Source organism: Sminthopsis crassicaudata, chromosome 5 (assembly GCF_048593235.1).
Source record: "Sminthopsis crassicaudata isolate SCR6 chromosome 5, ASM4859323v1, whole genome shotgun sequence".
Lineage (NCBI taxonomy): Eukaryota > Metazoa > Chordata > Mammalia > Dasyuromorphia > Dasyuridae > Sminthopsis > Sminthopsis crassicaudata.
In genome coordinates this window covers 267,225,707-267,241,672 of record NC_133621.1, presented here as the reverse complement: position 1 = coordinate 267,241,672, position 15,966 = coordinate 267,225,707, and the positions used below count along the sequence as shown (strand labels likewise).

General features: G+C 36.7%; 1 long non-coding RNA gene across 4 annotated transcripts in view; it reads left to right on the top strand.

Annotated features, from left to right (window-relative positions):
* The first annotated feature begins 9,411 nt into the window (after positions 1 to 9,411).
* Positions 9,412 to 15,966, top strand: part of LOC141544589 (uncharacterized) — a 35,492-nt gene continuing 28,937 nt past the window's right edge. For 2 of the 4 annotated variants that reach the window (XR_012482668.1, XR_012482669.1), the window contains exons 1-2: positions 9,441 to 10,011; positions 10,686 to 10,942. This is a non-coding gene — a long non-coding RNA (uncharacterized LOC141544589). Of the gene's footprint in view, positions 10,012 to 10,685; positions 10,943 to 15,966 lie in introns of all 4 variants that reach the window. The other 2 variants (XR_012482671.1, XR_012482670.1) reach the window with 2 other exon arrangements.

The following is a 15,966-nucleotide window of genomic DNA, read 5'->3' as shown; positions in this document are numbered from 1 at the left end:
TGTTGTTACTGTATATAGTGTTCTCTCTTACTTCACTTAGCATCATTTCATGTAATCTGTCCAGGCCTCTCTGAAATCATCCTGCTGATCTTTTCTTACATAACAATAATATTCCATTACATTCATATACCAAGCTTATTCAACCATTCCACAACGGATGGTCCTGTACTCAATTTCCAGTTCCTTGCTACACACATTTTTGCACATGTGGGTTCTTTTCTTTTTTTCAAGATGTCCTTGGGATACAGATGAAGTAAAGACACTGTGGATCAAAGGGTATGTACAATTAGATAGACCTTTGGGCATAGTTCCAAGTTGCTCTCCAGAATGGTTGGATCAGATCATAACTCCATAAACAATATTAGTATCCCACTTTTCCTATCACTTTTCCAACTTTTCTCATCTTTTCCTGTTATCTTTTTCTGCCAATCTGAGAGACATGTAGTGGTATCTCAGAGTTGTCTTAATTTGTATTCCTTTGATCAATAGTGATTTAGAGCAGCTTTTCATATGACTAGAAGTAGTTTTAATTTCTTTATCTAAAAATTATTTGTTCATATCTTTTGACCATTTATCAGTTGGAGAATGCCTTGCATTCTTATAAATTTGAGTCAATTCTCTAAGAAAGGAGTTCATTATAAGAAGACTTAGATGTAAATTTTATCTCCAGTTTTCTGCTTCTCTTCTAATCATGTCGGCATTGATTTTGTTTGTACAAAAACTTTTTATTTAATGTAATGAAAATTATCCATTTTGCATTTCATAATCTCCTCTAGTTCTTCTTTGGCCACAAATTCCTTTTCTCCACAGATCTGCAAGGTAGACTATTCCTTGTTCTCCTAAATTCATTAGAGTATCACTCTTTTTGTCCAAATCATGAACTCATTTTGATCTTGTTGTGATATGTAGGGTGCTAGGTATTGGTCATTGTTTAGTTTATGCCATACTATTTTCCAATTTTCCCAGCAATTTTTGTCAAATAGTGAGTTCTTACCCCAGAAGCTAGAGTCTTTGGGTTTATCAAACACTAGATATTTATTGACTATTGTGTCTTGTTAGCTTAACTTATTCCACTGATCAATTAGTCTATTTCTTAGCCAGTACCAAATGATTTTGATGACTTCTGGTTTATAATATAGTTTTGGATCACATTCATCTGCATTTTTTTTTTCATTAGTTTCCTTGAAATGCTTTATCTTTGGTTGTTTCAGATGAATTTTGTTATTGTTGTTTCTAGCTCTGTAAAGTAGTTTCTTGGCAGTATGATTGATATGGCACTGAATAAATAGATTAATTTAGGTAATATTGTCATTTTTATTATATTAGTTTGGGCTATCCATGAACACTTGATGTTCTTCCAGTTTTTAAGATCTAAATTTATTTGTGTGGAAACTGTTCATAGAGTTGTGCTCATAGAGTTCCTGGCTTTGCCTTGGCAGGAAGAGTCCCAAATATTTTATATTATCTAAGTTATTTTAAATGCAATTTCTCTTTGTATCGCTTGCTGATGGACTTTGTTGGTAACATGTGGAAATGTGGATGATGTATATAGATTTATCATATATCCTGAAACATTGCTGAAGTTAATTGTTTCTAGTACTTTGAAAATGAATTCTCTAGGATTCTTTTAAGGATAGAATCATCGTTTGCTAAAAGGGATAATTTTATTTTCTCATTACTTAGTCTAATTCCTTTAATTTCTTTTTCTTCTCTTATTGCTAAAGCTACCAATTCTAATACAATATTGAATGGCAATGGTAATAGTGTGTACAACCTTGCTTCACCTCAATCTTATTGGGAATACTTCCAGTTTATCCCCATTACATATGATGTTTGTGTTGGTTTTAGACAGATGCTACTGATCATGCTAAGGAAACCTCCATGTATTCCTTTGTGGTCTAGTGTTTTTAAAAGGAATGGGTGCTGGATATTGTCAAATACTTTTTCTGCATCTGTTATATAAGAGAATTATATGATTTCTGTTAGCTTAGTTATTGATATAGTAAATTATACTAATATTTCCCTAATATTGAACCAGCCTTGCATTCTTAGTATAAATCCTACTTGGTCGTAGTGTATTATCCTGGTGATAATTTTCTATAATCTCTTTGCTAATGTTTTATTTAAGAAGTTTGCATCAATATTCATTAGGGAAATGGATGTAAAATTTTCTTTCTCTGTTTTGACCCTACCTTATTTACATATCAGCACTATATCTGGTGTAAAAGAAACTTGGTAGGGTTCCTTCTTTCCGTATTTTTTCAAATATTTTGCACAGAATTGAAACTAATTGTCCTTTAAATGTTTGGTAGAACACCTCTCAGATTGGCTAGGATGACAGAAACAGATAATGGTGAATGTTGGAGGGGATGTGGGAAAACTGGGACAATGATACTTTGTTGCTGTAATTCTGAATACATCCAGCCATTCTGGAGAGTGATTTGGAACTATGCTCAAAAAGTTATCAAACTCTGCATATCCTTTGATCCAGCATGTTACTATTGGGCTTATATACCAAGGAAATGGTAAAGAAGGGAAAGGGACCTTTATGTGCAAAAATGTTTGTGGCAGCCATCTTTGTAATGGCTAGAAACTGGAAACTGAGTGGATGCCCATCAATTGAAGAATGGCTCAATAAATTGTGGTATATGAATTTACGGAAAAATTTTGTTCTATAAGAAATGACCAACATGATGATTTTAGAAAGCCCTGGAGAAACTTAGATGAACTGATGCTGAGTGAAAAGAGCAAAACCAGAAGATCATTATATACTTCAACAACAATAGTATAAGATGATCAATTCGGATGAACATGGCTCTCTTCAAGAATGAGATGAATCAAATAAATTCCATTTGTTCAATAATGAACAGAAGAAGCTACAGCCAGGGGTGGAGCCAAGATGGCAGGGGAAGATAGACACAAATCTGTAAGCTCCCTTCTTCCCTCATTACCAAATAGTTAAATCAGCCTCAAAAATAATGCTGCACTGATAGAAACCACAAGGATTAGAAGCACAACATACCAGCTGAAGAGAATCTGGAGTCTCTACAGAAAAGGTCAGTTCCAAGGGGAGGAAGAAAAAAGGCCAGCACAGAGGGTTAGGTGTTAGCGTACTGTGCCGATCGGGCTGGGGAGAACACTGGGATCAGAGAAGCCACTGAGATAGAGGAATCTGGCACAGGTTGGTAGCTCTTCTCTGCTTATAAAACAGCAGTTCACAAGAGAAATCAAGCCACTTTAAAATATAAAGCTAGATCTAGAACCACCCCAATCCAGAAGTGATCTAACAGATCTCAGCACGGCTGTGAAGCCCCCTTCTGCTGTCCGGGGCTTCACCATGGGGTACTTAGAGCCTGAACAGCGGGGACACAGTCCGAGGAAACATCTAATCCACATAGGGCCAGGCAAGCAGCCTCGGAATTCCCAGAGAAGTGGAACCTTTGAAGTAGGGACTGTGGTTTCTGGGCAGACACTTCCAGTTTGAGTGCAGGGGCTTTTCACATCAGCTGCTGTTATTTATACCAGGAATTCAGGGCTGGTTTAATATTAGGAAAACTATTAGTAATAATTGACCATATTAATCATCAATTTATTAAAAACCATATGAACATCTCAATAGATGCAGAAAAAGCATTTGGTAAAATACAACATCCATTCCTACTAAAAACTCTTGAGAGTATAGGAATAAATGGACTATTCCTTAAAATAGTCAGGAGCATATATTTAAGACTGTCAGTAAGCATAATATGTAATGGGAGATAAACTGGAATCTTTCCCAGTAAGATCAGGAGTGAAAACAAGGTTACCCACTATCATCATTACTATTCATTATTGTATTAGAAATGCTAGTCTCGGCAATAAGAGTGGAGAAAGAGAATAAATGAACAAGAGTAGGTAATGAAGAAATCAAACTGTCACTCTTTGCAGATGCTAGAGATTCTAAGAAAAAGTTGTAAGAAATAATTCAGAACTTTAGCAAAGTTGCTGGATACCAAATAAATCCACATAAATCCTCAGCATTTTTGTACATCACCAACGAAATGCAGCAGCAAGAGATACAATGAGAAATTTCATTCAAAATAATAGTCGAAGGTATAAAATATTTGGGAATCCATTTACCAAAGAACAGTCAGGAATTATATGAGCAAAATTACAAAACACTTGGCACAAAAATAAAGTCAGATTTAAATGATTGGAAAGACATCCAGTGCTCATGGATAGGCCGAACAAATATAATAATGATAACAATATTCCCCAAACAAATGTATTTATTTAGTGCTATACCAATCAGATTCCCAAGACACTATTTTAATGACCTAGAAAAAAATAACAAAGTACATATGGAAAAATAAATGGTCGAGAATTTCAAGGGAATTAATGAAAAAAAAAGTCAGATGAAGGTAGTCTAGGTATACCTGTTGTAAAACTATATTATATACCAGCAGTCACAAAAACCATTTGGCATTGGCTAAGAAATAGACCGCTTGATCAGTGGAACAGATTAGGTACAAAGTACCAAAAAGGGTACAACTATAGCAATCTAGTGTTTGATAAACCCAAAGATACCAACATTAGGGATAAAAATGCATGTTGGGAAAACCAGAAATTAGTATACCAGTAAATAGATATGGATCCACAATTAACACCATATTCCAAGATAAGATCAAAATGGGTCCATGATTTAGGCATAAAGAATGAGATCACAAATAGATTAGAGGAACAGAGGATAGTCTACCTCTCAGACCTGTAGAGAAGGAAGGAATTTATGACTAGAGAAGAACTAGAGATCATTCTTGATCACAAAATAGAAGATTTTGATTACATCAAAGTAAAAATTTTTTTGTACAAACAATACTAATTCAAATAAGATTAGAAGGGAAGTAACAAATAGGGAAAATATTTTTATAGTTAAAGGTTCTGATAAAGGTCTCATTTCCAAAATATATAGAGAATTGATCCTAATGTATAAGGAATCAAACCATTCTCCAATTGATACATGGTCAAAGCATATGAACAGACAATTCTCAGATAATGAAATTGAAAGTATATCCAGTCATATGAAAGAGTGTTCCAAATCACTACTGATCAGAGAAATGCAAATTAAGACAACTCTGAGATATCACTGCACACCTCTCAGATTGGCTAAGATGACAGCAACAAATAATGATGAATGTTGGAGGTGATGTGGGAAAACTGGGACACTAATACATTGTTGGTGGAGTTGTGAAAGATCCGACCATTTTGGAGAGCAATCTGGAACTATGCCCCAAAAGTTATCAAAATGTGCATACCCTTTAATCCAGCAGTGCTCCTACTGGGCTTATATCCCAAAGAAATAATAAAGAGGGGAAAGGGACCTGTATGTGCCAAAATGTTTGTAGCAGCTCTTTTCATAGTGGCTAGAAACTGGAAGATGAATGGATGTCCATTAATTGGAGAATGGTTGGGTAAATTATGGTATAGGAAGGCTATGGAATATTATTGTTCTGTAAGAAATGACCAGCAGGATGAATTCAGAAAGGCTTGGAGAGACTAGCATGAACTGATTCTGAGTGAAATGAGCAGAACCAGAAGATCACTATACACTTCAACAACCATACTGTATGAAGATGTATTCTGATGGAAGTGGATATCTTCAACATAAAGAAGATCCAACTCACTTCCAGCTGATCAATGATGGACAGAAAGAACTACACACAGAGAAGGAACACTGGGAATTGAATGTAAATATTAGCACTACGGTCTATCTACCCAGGTTACTTATACCTCAGAATCCAATACTTAATGTGCAAGAAGAAAATTGGATTTACACACATATATTATATCTAGGTTATACTGTAACATATGTAAAATATATGAGATTGCCTGTCATCTAGGGGAGGGAGTAGAGGGGAAAATCTGGAAAAATGAATACAAGGGATAATGTTATAAAAAATTACTCATGCATGTATACTGCGAATACTATATAAAATTAAAAAAAAAAAAGGGATTGAGTGTGATAAAATGAGTGAAGACCTCGCATAAGAATGTGGCTTCAATGTATGCCCTACTTCTGTCTTCAGTATGCAATAACAAGTTGAACTATAGCAAAAAGCTGCAGCTGTTTGATTTTCTTAGATAAACTTACATTCCCCTCCAGTCTACCCATATCCTAACGTTTTCATAAACAGGAAGAGTATGTCATCTGCTAGTATTCTTTGTTCCTGGGATAGATTTTTAATCTCTGTGTAGATTTTTGCATTAGGGTATAAGTCTGGACTGCCCCTAGTCAATGGGAGAAAAGGTTAGAAGGGAGTGGGAACTTTTGCATTAGAGTCTATATAATCCTTTGTTTGATGTTTGTGCTTTGAATTCTTCTACTGATACCTCATCTGTTGGCCCTTGCCTTTTCTTGTGAGATAGCAATAAATCCTTTTTTGGCTTTTGCTTTGAGAGTCTCTGATTTTAATTTGAGTAAAGGTTGCTGTCCCATAGAGTTTCCATCTCTCCTCCTCTTCCCATAAAAACTATTCCTTTGGCACTAGCTCACAACTACTGCTATAATTACAATCACACTGGCACAAGCATTTGCTTTCATTTTATTTGCAGATGATTGTGCACTCAATGTAGAGTTTGAAGCCAAGATGCAACAAAGTATGGATCAATTCTCTGTTCCTTCTACTAAATTTTGGCCTAACAATTAATAGCAAGAAATCACAGTTTCTTCATTAGGCAGCACCAGACCATCTATATGTGGAAACACTGACAATAAAAAGAGAAGTTTTTAATAGTGTGGATAAATTCACTTATCTTGGCACTACATTCTCCAGGGATGTACACATTGATTATGAGGTTGACATAGTCTTTATGAGAGCTAGCTCAATGCTTGAGAGGCTCTGTGGGAAAGCTTGGGATTTGAGAACTATTTGACCGACTGACAAACTGAAGGACTACAGAGGTATTGCAGTGGCCTCATTGTTGTTATGTCTGTGTAACTTGGCCAGCATTCCAAGAATTCAGGAAACTGAATCACTGCCATTTGCATTGTCTTAGGAAGATTCTGAAACTCTTACCTGGTGGGATAAAATACAAGACACTGAGGTCCTTTCTTGAACTAAACTGCCAAGCATTCAAACTTTAATGTAGAGCATATAAATCTATTGCATTGAACACACTGTTCTGAATGCCTTACATATATTTGCCAAAAAGATTCTTTTATGGGGAACTCACGCAGAGCAAGTACTCACAAGATGGTCCAAAAAAAGCAATACAGAGACACTCTTAATGTTTCTCTTAAGAACTTTCAAGTTTTCTATATGGCTATATGGAAGACACTGGCATAGAACAGCAAGTACAGCACGCCATCATCAGAGTGTGTGCTGTGCTCTATAAGCAAAGCAGAATTGAATTCACTTAGAGGAAGCAAGACATAAACAAAGTTAGAGAAACCATCTCAAATATGCATTAGGACAATTTGTGTCTGACCTGTGGCACAGGATTCCAAGGTCTTATTGATCTGATCAGTCACAATCAGATATTATGACTTGATACTAACATAGTAATGTCATTTTAGTCCTCTTTGAAAATGAAGGGCAACCTCCATTATCTCTAGCACCATACAATATCCTCAAAGTCAGAGCTAGAGGAAAGAAATATACAAGAAAATCAAAGGAAATTTTGTGGACCTTGATGAAATCTAGCTAGTTGTGCTTATGTTAGATTTTATATGGGAAGACACCCACTCACTTTACAGGAGTCCTCTGTAGAGAATCTCTCTAATAATTATCATCATCATGGGTAACATTTATATAGTGCTTACTACATGCAAGACCTGTGCTAAGCCCTTTGTGAATGTTATCTCACTTGATCCTCATAACAGTTCTGGAATGTGGGTGCTATTATTCTCTCCATCTCATAGCTGAGAAAAGTGAAGCATTTAGAAGGTAAACATCTTGTCCAGGATCATATACATAGGAAACATCTGAGCCTGGGCTTGAATAAAAGTCTTTCTCACTCGATGTCTTATTCTAAATGCACTGAGCCCCCTAGTTGCCCTCCAAAGTAAAGGGATCCAAAATTACACCAGTCCCCACAACAGGGGCAATGGTTAACCCCTTGGCACAAGCCAAAAAGAATCTTAACCTTCACTACCTTTTTCCCTTCCTCTACCTTCACCCTTTTCCCAAGGTTCACATTTGGGAGAAGTCTGACATTCAAATAGCAGAAGAAATCAATGAAATTGCAATGAAATTAGAACTTCCATTACCTCCTTCCCTTCCTTTCTACTCACTCCCACCCTTCTTCCAAGGAAAAATGCCTATTTATGCTAGTGTTGTTTTGGGGAATCTAGGTTTTTCCCAAAGGAGAGAAATTCAAAATATTATCACATATCTTAGATGAAAGGACAGTTTACGTTCTTCCCCCAAATAAAACAATGATTAGCATAAAAAGAATTAGAGTGTGCATTAAAAAAAAAAAAAAAAAAAAAAAAAAAAAAACCTTAAATAGGACTTGTAAATGCAACTTATAGCCAAGTTGTAATTTGTAATTATCTTCCAAGAGGCTAAAACAATGATTCAGTTTGACAGTGTTCAAATTCATGATTTTACATTTTTCATGACCAAGTTTCATTCAAACACTGTGTGTGTGTGTGTGTGTGTGTGTGTGTGTGTTTACAAGGCAGATATTTCCAATGGCTCCTCTTTCTCAAATGCCAACTCTTCATCTTGTTTAGACTGCTACTACCACCACCACAATTGACCACTTCGGTAAAGAACTACAGCCATAGTTTTAGTGCCTTTCCAAAGCCTCATGACTTTATGAAATTTGCAAAGTCTTCTGGGCTCATCTTTCTTGAAGTTTTGACTCAGTCACTACTCTTAATGTATATAGAGCACTCTATATACATAGGATATCCTCTATATATTCTACAATCTTAGGGTACGTTTAAACCTTTCCACTAAAAGTGACATATCTTTTCTCCACTGAACTACTGTAAACCTCTTCTCCCTTCTGCTCCTCCATAAATTACAGCATGAATAAGACAATTTAAATGCTGTATAGGATGGGCTTGAACTCAGGACTGCCTGATTGAGAACAGCTCTCCTCTCCATGGGACAGGCTCTCTGTCCCGTACAAATCTTTCCCAGACACTCATGAAGTCAATAACAAGGAAGGAAGTATCAAAAAAGGAATCTACACTACATTTGTCTATTCCAGGACTCCTTTTCAATCTGGGCGCCTTCTTCAACTTCACAGAACTGTTAGGGGTTGCAAGATATTTGAGAAATTATCTAGTAGAATGTCTTCATTTTACAGTAGAAGAAACCGAGACGGGCAAAGGAAATGGTGAATCCATCAAAGTAAGCAACAGAGCAGTTCCCAAGATTCGAACGCAAGACCTAGAACTTTGGACTCCTCGAGCTGAGAGCTAACGGACGCACCCACCTGTCAGTGATTTCCCCCTTTTTCGCATCCATATGAACCACGGACCTGACAAACACAGCCGCAGTTCAGTTTCCCTCCTGCCATTGCTAGGATTGCAGGCGGCTCTCTAGGGCTAAATCGGTTAAAACTGCTGTGGGCTCATAAGTCTCTAAACCTCCGGCCTCCAGTTACTTGTGATTTACCTGTTTATTCCCCCTTTAATTCTCCTTCCGAGCAGGCTGAGGGACCCAAGAGGGGACTTACCCGCCAGTTCTCTCAACCAGCCCTCTCCCCTGGCTTCATTCAACTTGTGTCCAGGATGAAGAAGATTTTCCACCTCAGCAAGAAGGGGCAGTTTCGCCTCTTCATCAAACTGCCTTGTTACTTGGAGTCCAAACTAAAAGTGCAATAAAAAATAAAGATAAAGTATGAAAAGTGCTGTATGAACGAACCACAAGATACTAGGTATGTATCACAGAAGGATACCTGGTCTGGAGCAAGGACCTCGGGAACATCCACAAAGTTGCATTGCTCGGGGATGTGGCGAAGGTGCAGCAGTCCCCTGCTCAGAAAGCACAACGTGAATGATCTGAATAAGGTGAAGGGGTAAGAGCAAATGTTTGGAGAGGGGTGGAGAAGGGAAGACCCACAACAGAGTAGCCAAAGACACTCCCCATCCTTCCATGTGAGTCCTTGCCCCCCCCACCACCATTAACCCTCCGAAAAGAAATCCCTCTCAGCACCTGGGACAGGATCAAGGTCAGACTTTTCCTCCTAGGGATTAGATAACAAGTACTGAAAATTGGAGCCACCTGTCTTTCCTGCTTATTTTTTTTTTTATTAATTTTTTTTGGTAGTGACAGTACTGCTTTATTTGGACATCTACTATAGTTAGAGTATGGGTAGAGTATACCCATACTAAGAGAATAGTGAAAAGAACAGAACATGAAATCAAAGCCACTTCTTGCTTGCATGACCCGGGAAGTCTTTCAGCCTCTCTGGATGTGGTTTTCTCCTTATATAAAATAGGGCTGGGAGAGGTCGAAAAGTGTTCTGTTTGTTTGTTTGTTTGTTTATTTCTTAAATTAAAACTTTTTATTTTCAAAACATATGCATTGATAATTTTCCACATTGACCCTTGCATTGCCTTGTGTTCCAAATTTTCTCCTTCTTTCCCCCACTCCCTCTCTTAGATGGCAATCAATCCAATATATGTTATATATGCTAAATTACATGTTAAATCCAATATATGTAAACATATTTATACGATTATCTTGCAGCACAAGAAAAATCAGATAAAGAAAATGAGTAAGAAAACCACATGCAAGCAAGCAACAACAAAAAGAGAATGTTAGGTTATGATCCATACTCAGTTCCCACAATCCCTTCTCGATGTAGATGGCTCGCTTCATCACAAGATCCTTGGAACCGGCCTCAGCATTCCCATTGTTGGAAAGTGTCATGTCCAGAACTGATCAGCATGTTGCTGTGTACAGTGATCTCCTGGTTCTGCTCATTTTACTTAGCATCAGTTCATGTAAGTCTCTCCAGACCTCTCGAAAACCATCCTGCTAATTGTTTCTTATAAAACAATAATATCCCATAACATTCATATACCAGAACTTATTCAGCCATTCTCCAACTGAGGGACATCGACTCAGATTCCAATTTCTTGAAAATGGCTGCCACAAATATTTTTGCACATGTGGGTCCCTTTCTCTCTTTTAAGATCTCTTTGGGGTACAAGCCCAGCAAAAAGATTGTTGGATCAAAGGGCATGCACAGTTTGATAAGTTTTTGATCACAGTTCCAAATTGCTCTCCAGAATGGCTAATTCGGTTCACAATTCCACTAACATTGTGTGTGTCCCAGTTTTCCCACATCCACTCCAACATTCATCATTATCTTTTCCTATCATCTTGGCCAATCTGAGAGATGTGTAGTGATATCTCATAGTTGTCTTAATTTGCATTTCTCTGATCAATAGTGATTTAGAGCACCCTTTCATATGACTAGAAATGGTTTTAATTGCTTCACCTGAAAATTATTAATATCCTTTGATCATTTATCAATTGGAGAATGTCTTGAATTCTTATAAATTTGAGTCAATAATCTCTATATTGTAGAAATGAGCCCTTTATCATCATAATTCTTTAACGTAAAAATGTTTTCCCAATTGATTGCTTCCCTTCTAATCTTGTCTGCATTAGTTTTTTTTGTACAAAAACTTTTAAACTTAATATAATCAGAATTATGTATTTGGTGTTCAGTTATGAGTTCCAGTTCTTCTTTGGTCACAAATTTCGTCCTTCTCAACAGATCTGAATGACAAACTATTCTATGTTCTGCTAGTTTGCTTCTAATATCACTCTTTATTGTGGAATACCAATGACAGACCTGCTAGCACTCATAGAGACCATGAAAGCAAGAAAAGGAGAAACACCGGTGTTTATGGTCAAGACATTTTATTTTTTACTGAGCTTTCTCTCTTTTTTTTTCCTTCTATGCATATTTCTACATTTATCTTGAGGCACAAGAAAAATCACATCAACAAGGGGAGAAAAAGAAAGAAAACAAAAAGCAAATAACAAAGAATGTGAAAATACCAGATTGTGATTCACATTAAGTCTCCCCATTCCTCTTTTTAGATATAGATGTCTTTCTCCATCACAAATTTATGAGAATTGGTCTGAATCACCATCTTGCTGTGTACAATGTTCTCTTAGTTCTGCTCACTTCACTCAGCATTAGTTTGTGTAATTCTCTCCAGGTCTTTCTAAAATCATCCTGCTGATCATTTCTTATAGAAAAATAATATTCTATAACATTCATATACCATAACTTATTCAGTCATTCCTCAATTAATGAACATTCACTCAATTTCCAATTGCTCGCCTCGATAAAAAAGACTGCTACAAATATTTTTGCACATGTAGATCCTTTTCCAATTTTATGATCTTTTTTGGTCTACAGAACCAGTAGAAACACTGCTGGATCAAAGGGTATACCCAGGTTGATAGCCCTTTGGGCATAATTCCAAATTGCTCTCCAAAATGTTTGGATCAGTTTACAGGGAGTAGTCACTTGTTTTCTGAGAGCAGTGATAAAACACATCTAGAGTTTTCCTATGACTAGTGGTAGTTACCAAATTTTTATTCATGTCTTTTCTTTCTGTCTCCTTCCTTTCTCTCCCCCTGTCTCTGTTTCTGCCTATGTCTCTTTCTTTCTCCTGTTATGGCTTCACTATCAGTAGGAACTAAAATCAGGAAGTCAGAGACCTTAGAGTGAATTTCTGGTGGAGAGCTTACTCCAGTAAGGGATATCCCTTCACTTATGCAGTCTCCAATTCTGTCAATTTCCCCAGGACTTTCATTGTAAGGATTCTGGAAGCTTAGAACTCAGTCTCTACATGCTGAATTCCCAGGACCAGTTTACTTTCTGTCTCCTCATACCAGCAGTCCAATTTTTTTTTTTTACTATTTTAATAGTTTTTATTTACCAGATATATGCATGGGTAATTTTACAACCTTGACAATTGCCAAACCATTTGTTCTAATTTTTCCCTTCCTTCCCTCCCCCCAGATGGCAATACATGTTAAATATTTTAGAGTATAAATTAAATACAATATATGTATACATGTCCAAACAGTTGTTTGGCTGTACAAAAAGATTTGTACGGATTTTGAAATAGTGTACATTTAGCCTCTGAAGGCAATCAAAAATGCAAACGGACAAAATTAGAGGGATTGAGAATTCTATGTAGTGGTTCATAATCATCTCCTAGAGTTCTTTTGCTGGATGTAGCTGGTTCAGGTCATTACTTCTCTATTGGAATTGACTTGGTTCATCTCATTGTTGAAAATGGCCACATCCATCAGAATTGATCATCCTGTAGTATTGTTGTTGAAGTATACAAGTATCTCCTGGTCCTGCTCATTCATTCAGCATCAGTTCATGTAAATCTCTCCAGGTCTTTCTGAAATCATCCTGTGGGTCACTTCTGACAGAACAATAATATTCCATAATATTCATATCCCACAATTTATTCAGCCATTCTCCAATCGAGGGGCATCCAATTTCTGGCCCCCAAAAGAGGGCTGCCACAAACATTTTTGCACATACAGGTCCCTTTCCATTCTTTAATATCTCTTTGGGAGTAGTAACACTGTGGGGTCTAAGGGGATGCACAGTTTGATAACTTTTTGAGTATAGTTCCCAATTGCTCTCCATTATGGCTGGATGTATTCACAATTCCACCAACAAGGTACCAGTGTCCCTGTTTTCCCACATCCCCTCCAACAATTCAGCATTTCCTTTCCCTGTCATTCTATTTCAGAGTTGTCTTAATTTGCATTTCTCTGATTAATAATGAGTAGGAGCATCTTTTCATATGACTAGAAATAGTTTCAATTTCTTCATCTGAGAATTGTCTGTTCATAACCTTTGACCATTTATCAATTGGAGATTGGCTTGATTTCTTATAAATTAGAGTCAATTCTCTATATATTTTAGAAATGAGGCCTTTTTGGAAATGAGGCCTTTATTAAAACTTTTGATTGTAAAAATATTTTCCCAGTTTTTTTCCTTCTAATCTTGTCTGCATTAGTTTTGTTTGTACAAAGGCTTTTTAATTTGATATCAAAATTTTTGTATTTTGTGATCAATACTGATTCTAGTTCTTCTTTGGTCACAAATTTTGGTCCTCCTCCACAGGTCTGAGAGGTAAACTATCCTCTGTTCTTCTCATTTCATTCTTTATGCCTAAATCATGAACCCATTTTGATCTGATCTTGGTGTACTGTGTTATGTGTGGGTCAATGCCTACTTTCTGCCATACTAGTTTCCAATTTTCCCAGCAGTTTTTGTCAAACTGTGAATTCTTATCCCAGAAGCTGGGGTCTTTGAGTTTGTCAAACACTAGATTATTAAAGTTATTGACTATTTTGTCCTGTGAACCTAACCTATTCCACTGATCAACTAGTCTGTTTTTTAGCCAATACCAAATGATTTTGGTGACCCCTGCTTTATAATACAGTTTTATATCTGGTACAGCTAGGCCACCTTCATTTGATTTTTTTTCATTACTTCCCCTGAAAATCTTGACCTTTTGTTTTTCCAGATGAATTTTGTTATTTTTTCTAGGTCATTAAATAGTTTTAACTACTAAATAATTTATTTTTAAATGAATTTTAACTTTTTAACTAATAAATTATTTTAGGTAACACTGTCATCTTGATTATATTTGCTCTACCTATCCAAGAGCATTTAATATTTTTCTAATTGGTTAGATCTGACTTTATTTGTGTGCAAAGTGTTTTGTAGTTTTTGAGCATTCTCTTAAGCTCTAAAACCACAAAGTTGCTAAGGAAACAAAAGAAAAACAAAAAGTAGATAAATCAATCACAGTATGAAGCGACTGTCAATTTAGGGTTCAAAGAGAAACTTTAATGTTTTCAGATAAAGTATCACCTTCTATCCAGCCTATTTACCATTCCATTCCAGCATATCTGTTCCCAGTCCTTTTCAGCCTTTGACTGTCTGCTGGCTGGCTCGAAGGAGGGTTTCAGTGCCAGATCAGAATGACCTGGAATTCTGCAAACTAATCACAGACTAAGCAAGTCTGATTGTTTGGGAAGCAGGCAATTTGTTGCAGAAGTACCAGGTGATCAATAACCACCAACTGTTTTGTACACACCCCCTGCAACTTGACAAAGCCAAGATATCTGTCAACAGAATGTAAATATCAACAAAGGAGCAGTGATAATAGAACCATGGCAGGAGAAGGCAAAGTGCCAAGAAATCAAGGCTTGCTGGAACAAATTCCTGAATTCATCAATGCCTTTGGGGTCAGATTGATTTGTAGAAACCCAGTTCATATGATTTTTTCAAAGATTGCCATATTAACACCATTCTTAGAAGGATGTTACAGCAGTGACATACAGAGGGTGAAATCTAAAATAACATTCCTTTTTTTTTTCTTTCTTTTCTGAGACAATTGGGGTTAAGTGCCTTGCCCAGGGTCACACAGCTAGAAAGTGTTAGGTGTTGGAGATCAGATTGGCTCTCAGGTCCTCTTGAGTTCAGGGCTGGTGCCCTATTAGCAGCCCCACCTAGCTCCCCCTATAATCACATGTCAACATAAATTGTGGTTCTGAGTAATCTACATGATCTCCTAAAACTAATAATGTATCTCTTACTTCAATTATAAGTTGTAATAAATGTTGGTTAATAGCTTCTTGTTTTTTGCAAAGCAATAATGATATGCTGTAAACAACTGAAACAAATTACAGCCTCTGTGGAAGATTGCCACCTGAAAAACTGCAAAGTGTTCATTAGCTTGGATAGACATAAAGGATGTGGTAGACCAAAGGATTGAGACAAACAGAGAAACAAGGAAGCTTTAGAGTTCTTTTAATTGCTCTTTGCAGGAGGTGTCCTGCCAAAGCAGCATAAGGTAAAATCACATGGTAAGGCTGAATAGAAGGGAAAAAACATTCTAAAATAGAATCACCTTGGTGGAGTAAGGCTGTAAGGTATTCGGGAGCAGGAGAAAGAGACAGG